The 8,247-nt window shown below is 37.1% G+C and overlaps 1 long non-coding RNA gene across 2 annotated transcripts; it reads left to right on the top strand.

The window, feature by feature from the left end:
• The first annotated feature begins 2,074 nt into the window (after positions 1 to 2,074).
• On the top strand, positions 2,075 to 6,034 carry LOC110880866. Of its 2 annotated transcripts, XR_004869470.1 has the most exons (4): positions 2,075 to 2,607; positions 3,229 to 3,369; positions 3,804 to 4,627; positions 5,869 to 6,029. It is a non-coding gene; the product is annotated as an uncharacterized LOC110880866 (long non-coding RNA). The 2 variants fall into 2 exon arrangements; XR_002559479.2 differs by having other exon boundaries at positions 2,081 to 2,607; positions 3,804 to 6,034.
• The last annotated feature ends 2,213 nt before the right edge of the window (positions 6,035 to 8,247 follow it).

Below are 8,247 nucleotides of genomic sequence, written 5' to 3'. Positions count from 1 at the left end.
TAAGAACGAGGGTTCTATGGTTAGACTCGTTGTCAGAACACCTCGATATAACGACAAAGCAATCAGAACAGCCAAGTGATAGACGAACAGGCTGATCAGGTCAGGACGACTGACCGATCGGACTGCTGTTCGAACGGACAGTCAGCCGATCGGCTAGCAGATGGCCCCACACTTGAACAATTTATTGAAGTGTAGTATTGAACGAACTGCTGTTCGATCGGACTACTGTCCGATTTGATCACTCTTCGGATCATGAGATACTACGCTTCAACACTTAATCGATTTTCAACATGTTCAACGTGCTTGGAGTGCCACCCGATCGAACAGTCGTCCGATCAGGTGACACCCTGCTAAGGACTTGTCTGCTGAAGTACCTAACCGATCGGTTAGCCGGCCGATCGAACGACCGTTCGATCGATCGACCTGAAAGGTAAGAATACTTCAATGTTTTCAAATACTACAACGAAAACTTCAAAAGTCAAACCATCATACACAAGCACATCCTTCTCAAAGGAAGAAACAATCCACTCGAACAGCCATCCGATCGGCCTACCGACCGACCGGACAGCTGTCCGAACGGAGTGCAAACCGAACGGTCAGCCATCCGATCGGACTACCGTCCGATCGACCAGCTGTCTGACCCTCCAACACTTGTTTTCCGTTTTACGCGTTGCTTATCTTTATGCTATCAAACTATTCAGGCTAACCCTACTCTCAAGTGCTCCCTTCAATCCATCAAACACTGTGAGTATACTCGAACCCTTTTTGCTTTAGCACTTTTGGGTGTTACATACGTTACCTATTCTAAATCACAATCAAACACACTACTCAATTACTTTAAACGCTAACCGTTACCGCATGTGTTACGTGACTAAATGAATGCTTATTGTTATGTTTACACGTGGAATGCTGTCTACCTGCCTTAACGACGATAGTACTATAGTTTGGACTCAGCACCCGTTCACACGGGGGTTGTTAAGGACAATTACTTGAATGGATTACGGTGGTAATCATGTATTGCGAACTGCCTCGGGCAGTCAACCCGCAGTCATCGGTATCGATAGATCCATGTCGATAATTAACATGCTTCGTTTTCCTCTGTGTACGTGCTGGTTATGAGTAAACTATTTCGAATTCTATTATGTTATTATCAAACTTGTATGCTCATATTTACATTTTATGTATTGCCTTTATTTTAACGTATGTGACAGGTGTTTAAGATGCTTATCTGCTAGGAAGGCGAAACTAGAATAAAAATCTAGAGTATAGTTGTCTGTAGATCTTGCAGCTTGAGTCTCTAGACATAGATAAACAATATTTATATTTAAATCTGAGTTGTTGGAACAGAATATTTGCCTGGTTTTTTATCTGTAATAATTTGTTTGCTATTTGAGGTATGGTATGGGACGTATTATATAAATTGAATAGTAATGATAGTTGTTATGGAAACTTCTGGACAGTCTGTTTCGCTCAGTTTCATGCCCCGATGATTCCGCCATCGGTTGGGGTGTGACACATGGTGAGCTTGGCAGATGAAAGTTGGAGGCGTCCACGGGGAATGTAACATCCGTCAAAATGAGCTCCCAAAATCCGACCCGTTTTAAAAATACGGATCCTAATCTTTGAACCAAGGAATTTTTTCTTTTCGCGAAATAAATAACCGTTGAAGGATTTATCCTAATATCGATTAAGTTATTTATTTATTTTATTTGTTAATATTAATATGCAACCATTAATTCCATAACTTAACCAAGTTAGTTTTGTTGAGGATTAAACAAGTTTATTTCGATTCGTAGAGTTGAAGGGACTTGTAATGACATTTTTGGAAATATGGATTCTTTTTAATTAAAACAAAGATAAAAATGTGTGAATAAAACCTAGAGACCACGGGGTTCGAACCCAGGTCTACCAGGTTCAACCAACAACAAACCACTAAAGAACCTGAGGGTTTGGTGCAAACATCATGTTCACCTTTTATATAAACTTAACAGTTAATCTATTGTCTTGAATCAAGTTTGCCGCCCAAATCAAACACAACGAACCAACAGCTGTGTATGCCTTCCTTTTTGATTTACACGTTGATTGAAGGTTACCATGTTTACGTCCATCAAGAATTTGGAGACAATTCCATCCCCATTTCACCAATCTAGAATTCCTTTCCATAACCCATTTCGTTTAAAGAAAACGTTCCTTAAAATCTTTGTTATAATCGGTCAAAATCCTAAACACCCCATCTCCCACACGCAAACCTTTATGTTTGGAAGTTTCGTCATACCAAAATTATGAATCACAAAGCACGTTTTATGCAAAAACTATATTATACGCAACCCTTGTTACTTTCTGCAAATTACACAACTCGAAGAAACCTCTCTCTCTCGTTATTGAAGGTCGCCGGAACTCGAAGAAGTCACCGGAGATCGGAGAATAAACCGGAAACCCGCAAGCTTTGTTCGGTATACATTCCTCCGAACCACCACCTCGTTCGGACATCTTGCACCCTCGCCAGAACAATCTGGACGACACTAGAGTTCTATCGGTGTGAACCGAGCTCTCCGGGATTAGCGTAACTCGTCGGAGTTACGTCAGAACTCATTTAACCATCGTCCGGTATAATTTTTCCTTCAGTTCATTTTTCAGTTTCTTTGATATTCATAAAGCATATTATGGTTTGGTAATTTAAAAAAGATTTGATCTGTTATGAGTTGATTGAAGTATTATACCTTCTTTAAACAATATAAGATTTCAAGGTTCTGTTTATATGAGGAAGATAACCCGCCAGTTTGTAAAAGCAAAAAAAAAGCAAAACAATTTTAACAAAAATAAAAGGGTAGTCTAGTGGGTTGTTGTTCTTGTTAAGAACAAGAGGTCGCGGGTTCGAAACCCGGCCTCTGATAGGCGCTACCTTTCTTTTTACCAATAAATGATAACCAGTGAAGGGCTTAATTTCTTCTTTTAAATTCTTCTTTTTTGTCTTTTAAAGACCTTTAAAATTCATAATTTCTCTAACAGTTTTTATTTCTTTAACAGTTTTTTTTCTTTTGTTATTATTTCATTTTCTTAATTAAATCATTTAAATTATTAATTCAGTATAATTTCTTTTAATTAATAATTCATTAATACTAAAATAAATAAATAATTAAATTATTACATCTAAATAATTAGTTTGCAAATTTAGTAATATTTTAAATTTTATTTAACGAGGTCGTTATGTGGTATTTGAATATCTAGGATAATCGTTTCGTTCGTTCTCTTGGATTTCCTAATCCTACTCGCACGCTTAATTTTACAAGGAATCGCAAACGCAACCACTTGTAATCTCAAGACTTCGTCAAATCCACTCTCGGTTTTCGTGGAACCCTACGCAAAACTGTGAGTATACTCGATCCCATTTTTTTTACTTTTAAACACTTTGGGTGCAACATGTATTCTATACAAAAACACGCAACACTTGAAACTTGTTATTCACACTCTATTCACATTTAAACATGAAAACATTTTGATACTTGTTAATCTCATATGCTATGTTAACAATTATAGTGCTATTGGATTAACGCACCGCCCTTGAGTCTTGGGGTATTGTTAAGTAAAACATGTTAACCTCCCTTGAGTCTTGGGGAAAGACAATTTGCGTTGGAAACTTGGGTTTGACATATAGTGACACCGTTTCAGCATATTAGTAACTTGTATTATGTTATTCATGTTAGATATGAGCACATTTAAACATTCAATTCTATTTAAGCTATGTATCAAATTTGTATACTCGCCAACATTATTGTTGATCATTATTTTAATACATGTTGCAGGTTGTTAGACGAAGTGACGAAGAATCAAGTTTGGATGGATGTAGAAACCCACATTTATAATAAACAATATTTGAATCTTGGTTTATATTGTCACAATTAGTGCTATGATGCTTTGAGCGATTTGTTCGTCTCATCCCGATGTTTCCGGCATAGGTCGGGGTGTGACAGGGAATGATTAGGAATGTTAAGATTCAGTTGGGAGAGTTTGAATACCCGGTGGATTTTCTGGTCCTAGACTGTGTTTCTACCAAAATGGCAGCACAACAAAGGGTAATCTTAGGTCGACCGTTTCTATACACAGCAAATGCTCAAATCAATTGAAGAGACGGGATTATTACCATGACCGAAAAGAACCGTAAGTTGTCCTTTGATGTCAAACTAGAGTGATTAGTTATGAGTCCATTGAGGGGAAGGTGGTGAGTCTAGTGATTGTATGAAAAAAGTGTGTCAAAGAATGAAAATAAATCACCCACAGAATCATGAAGAAAAGCATACGGGATCAAGTAGGAGTGTATTTGATTTCCCACCGAATCGAAACGGGACAGATGCATTTTACTCAATGGCACGATGTAGTGATGGAGATTGCATGAATCATTTCTTTGAGCCACCATAAATGGGGGTGGCACGGTCTGGCTGAAGACCCGAAAACTTAGCACTGCTCGGGAGGTAACCCGGGGTTTTTCACTGACCTTGTTATTTCTTTATTTTTCTATGTTTCAGGCTATGGCAACACTCAAGTGTGGGGAAGATGTGCGGATAGTTGTGTGAAGGTGGTGATAGGAAATCAGATCATTTACAACATCTGTTGTGTCAAACTTCATCAGGTCCGTGTACTATTTCCTTAGACTTGTCATGTTCTTTAGCCTTGAAATATTGGTAGTTAGTTTGTTTGCTTTTGTTTAAAAAGAAAAGAAGAAGTTTGGTGTATTTTGAGCGATCTTTCCCTTCAAAGCCATACATTGGGGACAATGTATCCCAAGTGTGGGGATGGGGGAAATTTTTGACACTTTTGAAAAATTCTGAAATCAAGCGAAAAATTATCTAAATTTGAAAACTTAAAGTATTGAAACCGCATAACACACAGGCAACCCCATATACCCTTTTCTTGGTGAGCGTTTGATCCACTTATTTGAATTGTTAGAAATATTTTCTTTGATGAGAGTGGCAATGGGTGGGGGTGCATTAGAATTTGTGCTTGAATTCGGTTTGAGGCCTTAGCTTGATATGTATGTGAAAAAGGATAAGGGCATTTAGGTAGCCTCGTCATCATGTGTGCGAGTGTGGGATTTGGGGGGTTGGACCTCATAAGTTATATATATGAGCTTGGTAGCGAGAGGGGCGAGGGGTTTGGACTTTAGTAGCCCATGTGAGCTTAAAGCCTATCGTTTGTTAACCCATGCCTAGTTCCTAAAAAATTCACCCGTATTTGACCTGGTATAGTAGTATTAGCATTTTATATTAGTATGTTTGTTATGTGATGTTTTGATTGGTTGAAAAAAAAAGAGAAAAAGCAATGAAAAAGAAAAGAAAAAATGTTGGGATGTATTGTATATAGTTGTTTAAGTTTGTTAGATAATAATAAAAAGATCGGGTCGAATCATTAGCTACTACATATATATTTCCATTTCTATCCATATGCCTAGCCACGTTCCAACCTTTAAATCCCTTTGATTCACGTGCGTGTTTTAGCAAATTCTTTAGGCAAAGGACCGATTTAAGTACAAGCCTATTATTGTGCAACCACCCATTTGCTTTAAGTGTGTTCTAGCTCATCCTTGCTAGTTATTATTTGTAGCCAAGAGTTGAGTCATTGTGAGGGGTGTGTTATGCGGATTTTAGGAAAAAGTTAGTAAAATGAGGATATTCGATTGCTTAATTTGTGTTTGATCGCTTGAGGAAATTATGAGTTCTTTTTTACGAGTTGCTTAGGGGCAAGCAACGGTTAAGTGTGGGGACGTGACGGTTTGTCCATAGGACGACCTTAAGCGTTAAAAAGTATAATTTAATCTCGCATTTATCCATGTAATTGTCTTGAATTAGATAACTACGGTTATTATTGTTTCAGGTATGTACGAGGCCTAAAGGGAGTGAAAATGCAACTTTGGTGGAAGACGGTTGTCAGACCCCAACCGATGGCGGAAACATCGGAGTGAGACGAAATAGATTGCTCGAGACATCATAACGCTAATATTTGTGAAAAGTATTTAAATAATAAGTTGTAGGATCGTGTATTGACCCGAACGAGTCGTTCAGAGGAGTTTTAATCTGTTTCAGAGGCGGAAACTAAGAAACAGATGTAGAAACAGCTTGCAAATCACTTAAAACAGCTTTTAGATTGAAATATCACAATTTACACGCAAAGGATAAACCGGCAGCACCTCGGTATCCAAGTTCACAATCGATACAAATGATTCCGCTCGAGACCCTATATATAGACGTCCAGATTCCACTTGAAACGGTTCAAGCGGAATTAGATGTTAGTTGATTCCGCTTGAAACTGACCAATGTCATTTCAAGCGGAATTACCTTCTCAAGCGAAATCACATCCTTTACAACCTTAAACTTCCTATTTTCTCGTACAACGTGCCCTGATCTAAACATTCTAGAGTAAGACTCGATACAAGATGAAGTTGACAGATGAATGCACTAACAGACTCCCCTCAGATGTTGACGAGTCTTAAGTGTCGAGTCTTCTCATCTTCAATCTTGATCAGTCTCTGGGCAATACTCTTTTGAATCTTCTCTCAAATATCTTCAGACTCCCCCTATCGATTTGTTGGCATTCCTTAAGTTCATCAGCGTCATCAGATTCAGGATCATAATATGGCTTTCACAAGTTCAAGATCGTTGCCTGGCTCAATCTTTATCCACAGAGTCCTCAGGTATCGGAAACCTGGCTCTTTAAACTCCATTCCAATATCGTGACCTAGCTCTTATCCAGCTCCAATTTAAGCCTGCACAATCTCTACCTCAAAATAAATTTCACATATTTAAACATTTTAAATTTAAGAATTCAGACTCTCCCTCAAATTTAACTATAATCTTGATGAACCACTTGAAGATTTGATAAAAAAAAAAACACATTTGTTTTCAACTACAAACTCCCCCTCACAAAAATTTCATCATGCTTAGCACTTGGAATTTTGAATATCAGCTTTCCAACATCAGTTGTCTAAAATCTTTTTGAATTTTTCAAAATTTATGCTAAAACATACTGAAAATCTTTTTGGATTTTTGATTGTAAAGAAATGCAGTAAAGAAATATTTATAGACAATATTTTTGTGAGTTTGTGTAAGAGGATCATATCAGTTTTTGAGACAAATCATCAACACCATTATGCTTCATTTCATTTTAAGTTTTAAACAATTCACTTAGATTGTCAGTATATTGGTCCACTTAAATTTTTACACAAAGTTCAACTATTTCGAGATACGATATTAATGTCTTAGACACTTAAACTTATTCGCGTGCCCCGTTACTTGAATATACTCTCGTATCCAGATCCCAATATTCAGTCTTACAGGTGAGTATACCACAGATGATATCTGTAAAGGGGTTAAATGCGAAACCGTGAGAGCTCAGGTCAGAACTTCTGTTCAGCAAAGAGATGACGGCTTGACTTTTGGTGTGTCCCCTTTAGAGGATCTTTTCTTCAACAGCAATGATTATCAATTTTATTGTTTCATCATTTTTGCTGAGGGCGATGCTATATTTCAAGCATTTGCAAAAAGTATTATACGGGGACTAGGTCAGAATTTCCATTCAGCAGAAGTCCCGGAATAATACCCCAGATATCACTTAGTATAAAGACCTAGTATCACAGAAAGAGGGACCTTTCAAACAAGATTCCGGGGGTTACCCATAAATCCAAGAAATGTTACCCACGAAATAAGCAAGCTTGAATTTTTTTTTTTAGGTTTATATCTCGTTACAATCTACTAAATGTGTAAAAACCTACTGGCATATCATCAGTGAGATTGTTTATCACATTTTTAACTTTTTATTTCTTTAGCATGTTGTGACAGTCCACTGATGTACTATCATTTCCTCTTTATGTTTTTTACTTTTTCAAATTTTCTAATGTTTTTGGATTTTCTGAAATTTTTACTCCCCCTAAAATGCAAACACATTAAAAAAATTTGAAAACAAACTATACAGGTAAATTGACAACCGATATTGAATCATTTCAATTCGTCATCCACTTGGCATAAACCATTTTCTCATTAAGATTTCAAAACACATAAGTTTGTTTTAATCAAAATGATTTTTCCGGAAAATGAGTTTGTTTTTACCACTTGTAGGGACGGATTCATCATCTTGTTCACTTTTAACCACTTGTAGAAAATCAAGTACAAATTAATGTCCCTGATTTACCACTTGCAAGTATGCACACTCAAACCTCTGTACTACTTGTAAAAACAAAATCACATGTACCAAATGTAG

Source organism: Helianthus annuus, chromosome 10 (genome assembly GCF_002127325.2).
Source record: "Helianthus annuus cultivar XRQ/B chromosome 10, HanXRQr2.0-SUNRISE, whole genome shotgun sequence".
NCBI lineage: Eukaryota > Viridiplantae > Streptophyta > Magnoliopsida > Asterales > Asteraceae > Helianthus > Helianthus annuus.
Note: the sequence above shows the minus strand (reverse complement) of the source record. Positions and strands in the feature narration are given on the sequence as shown.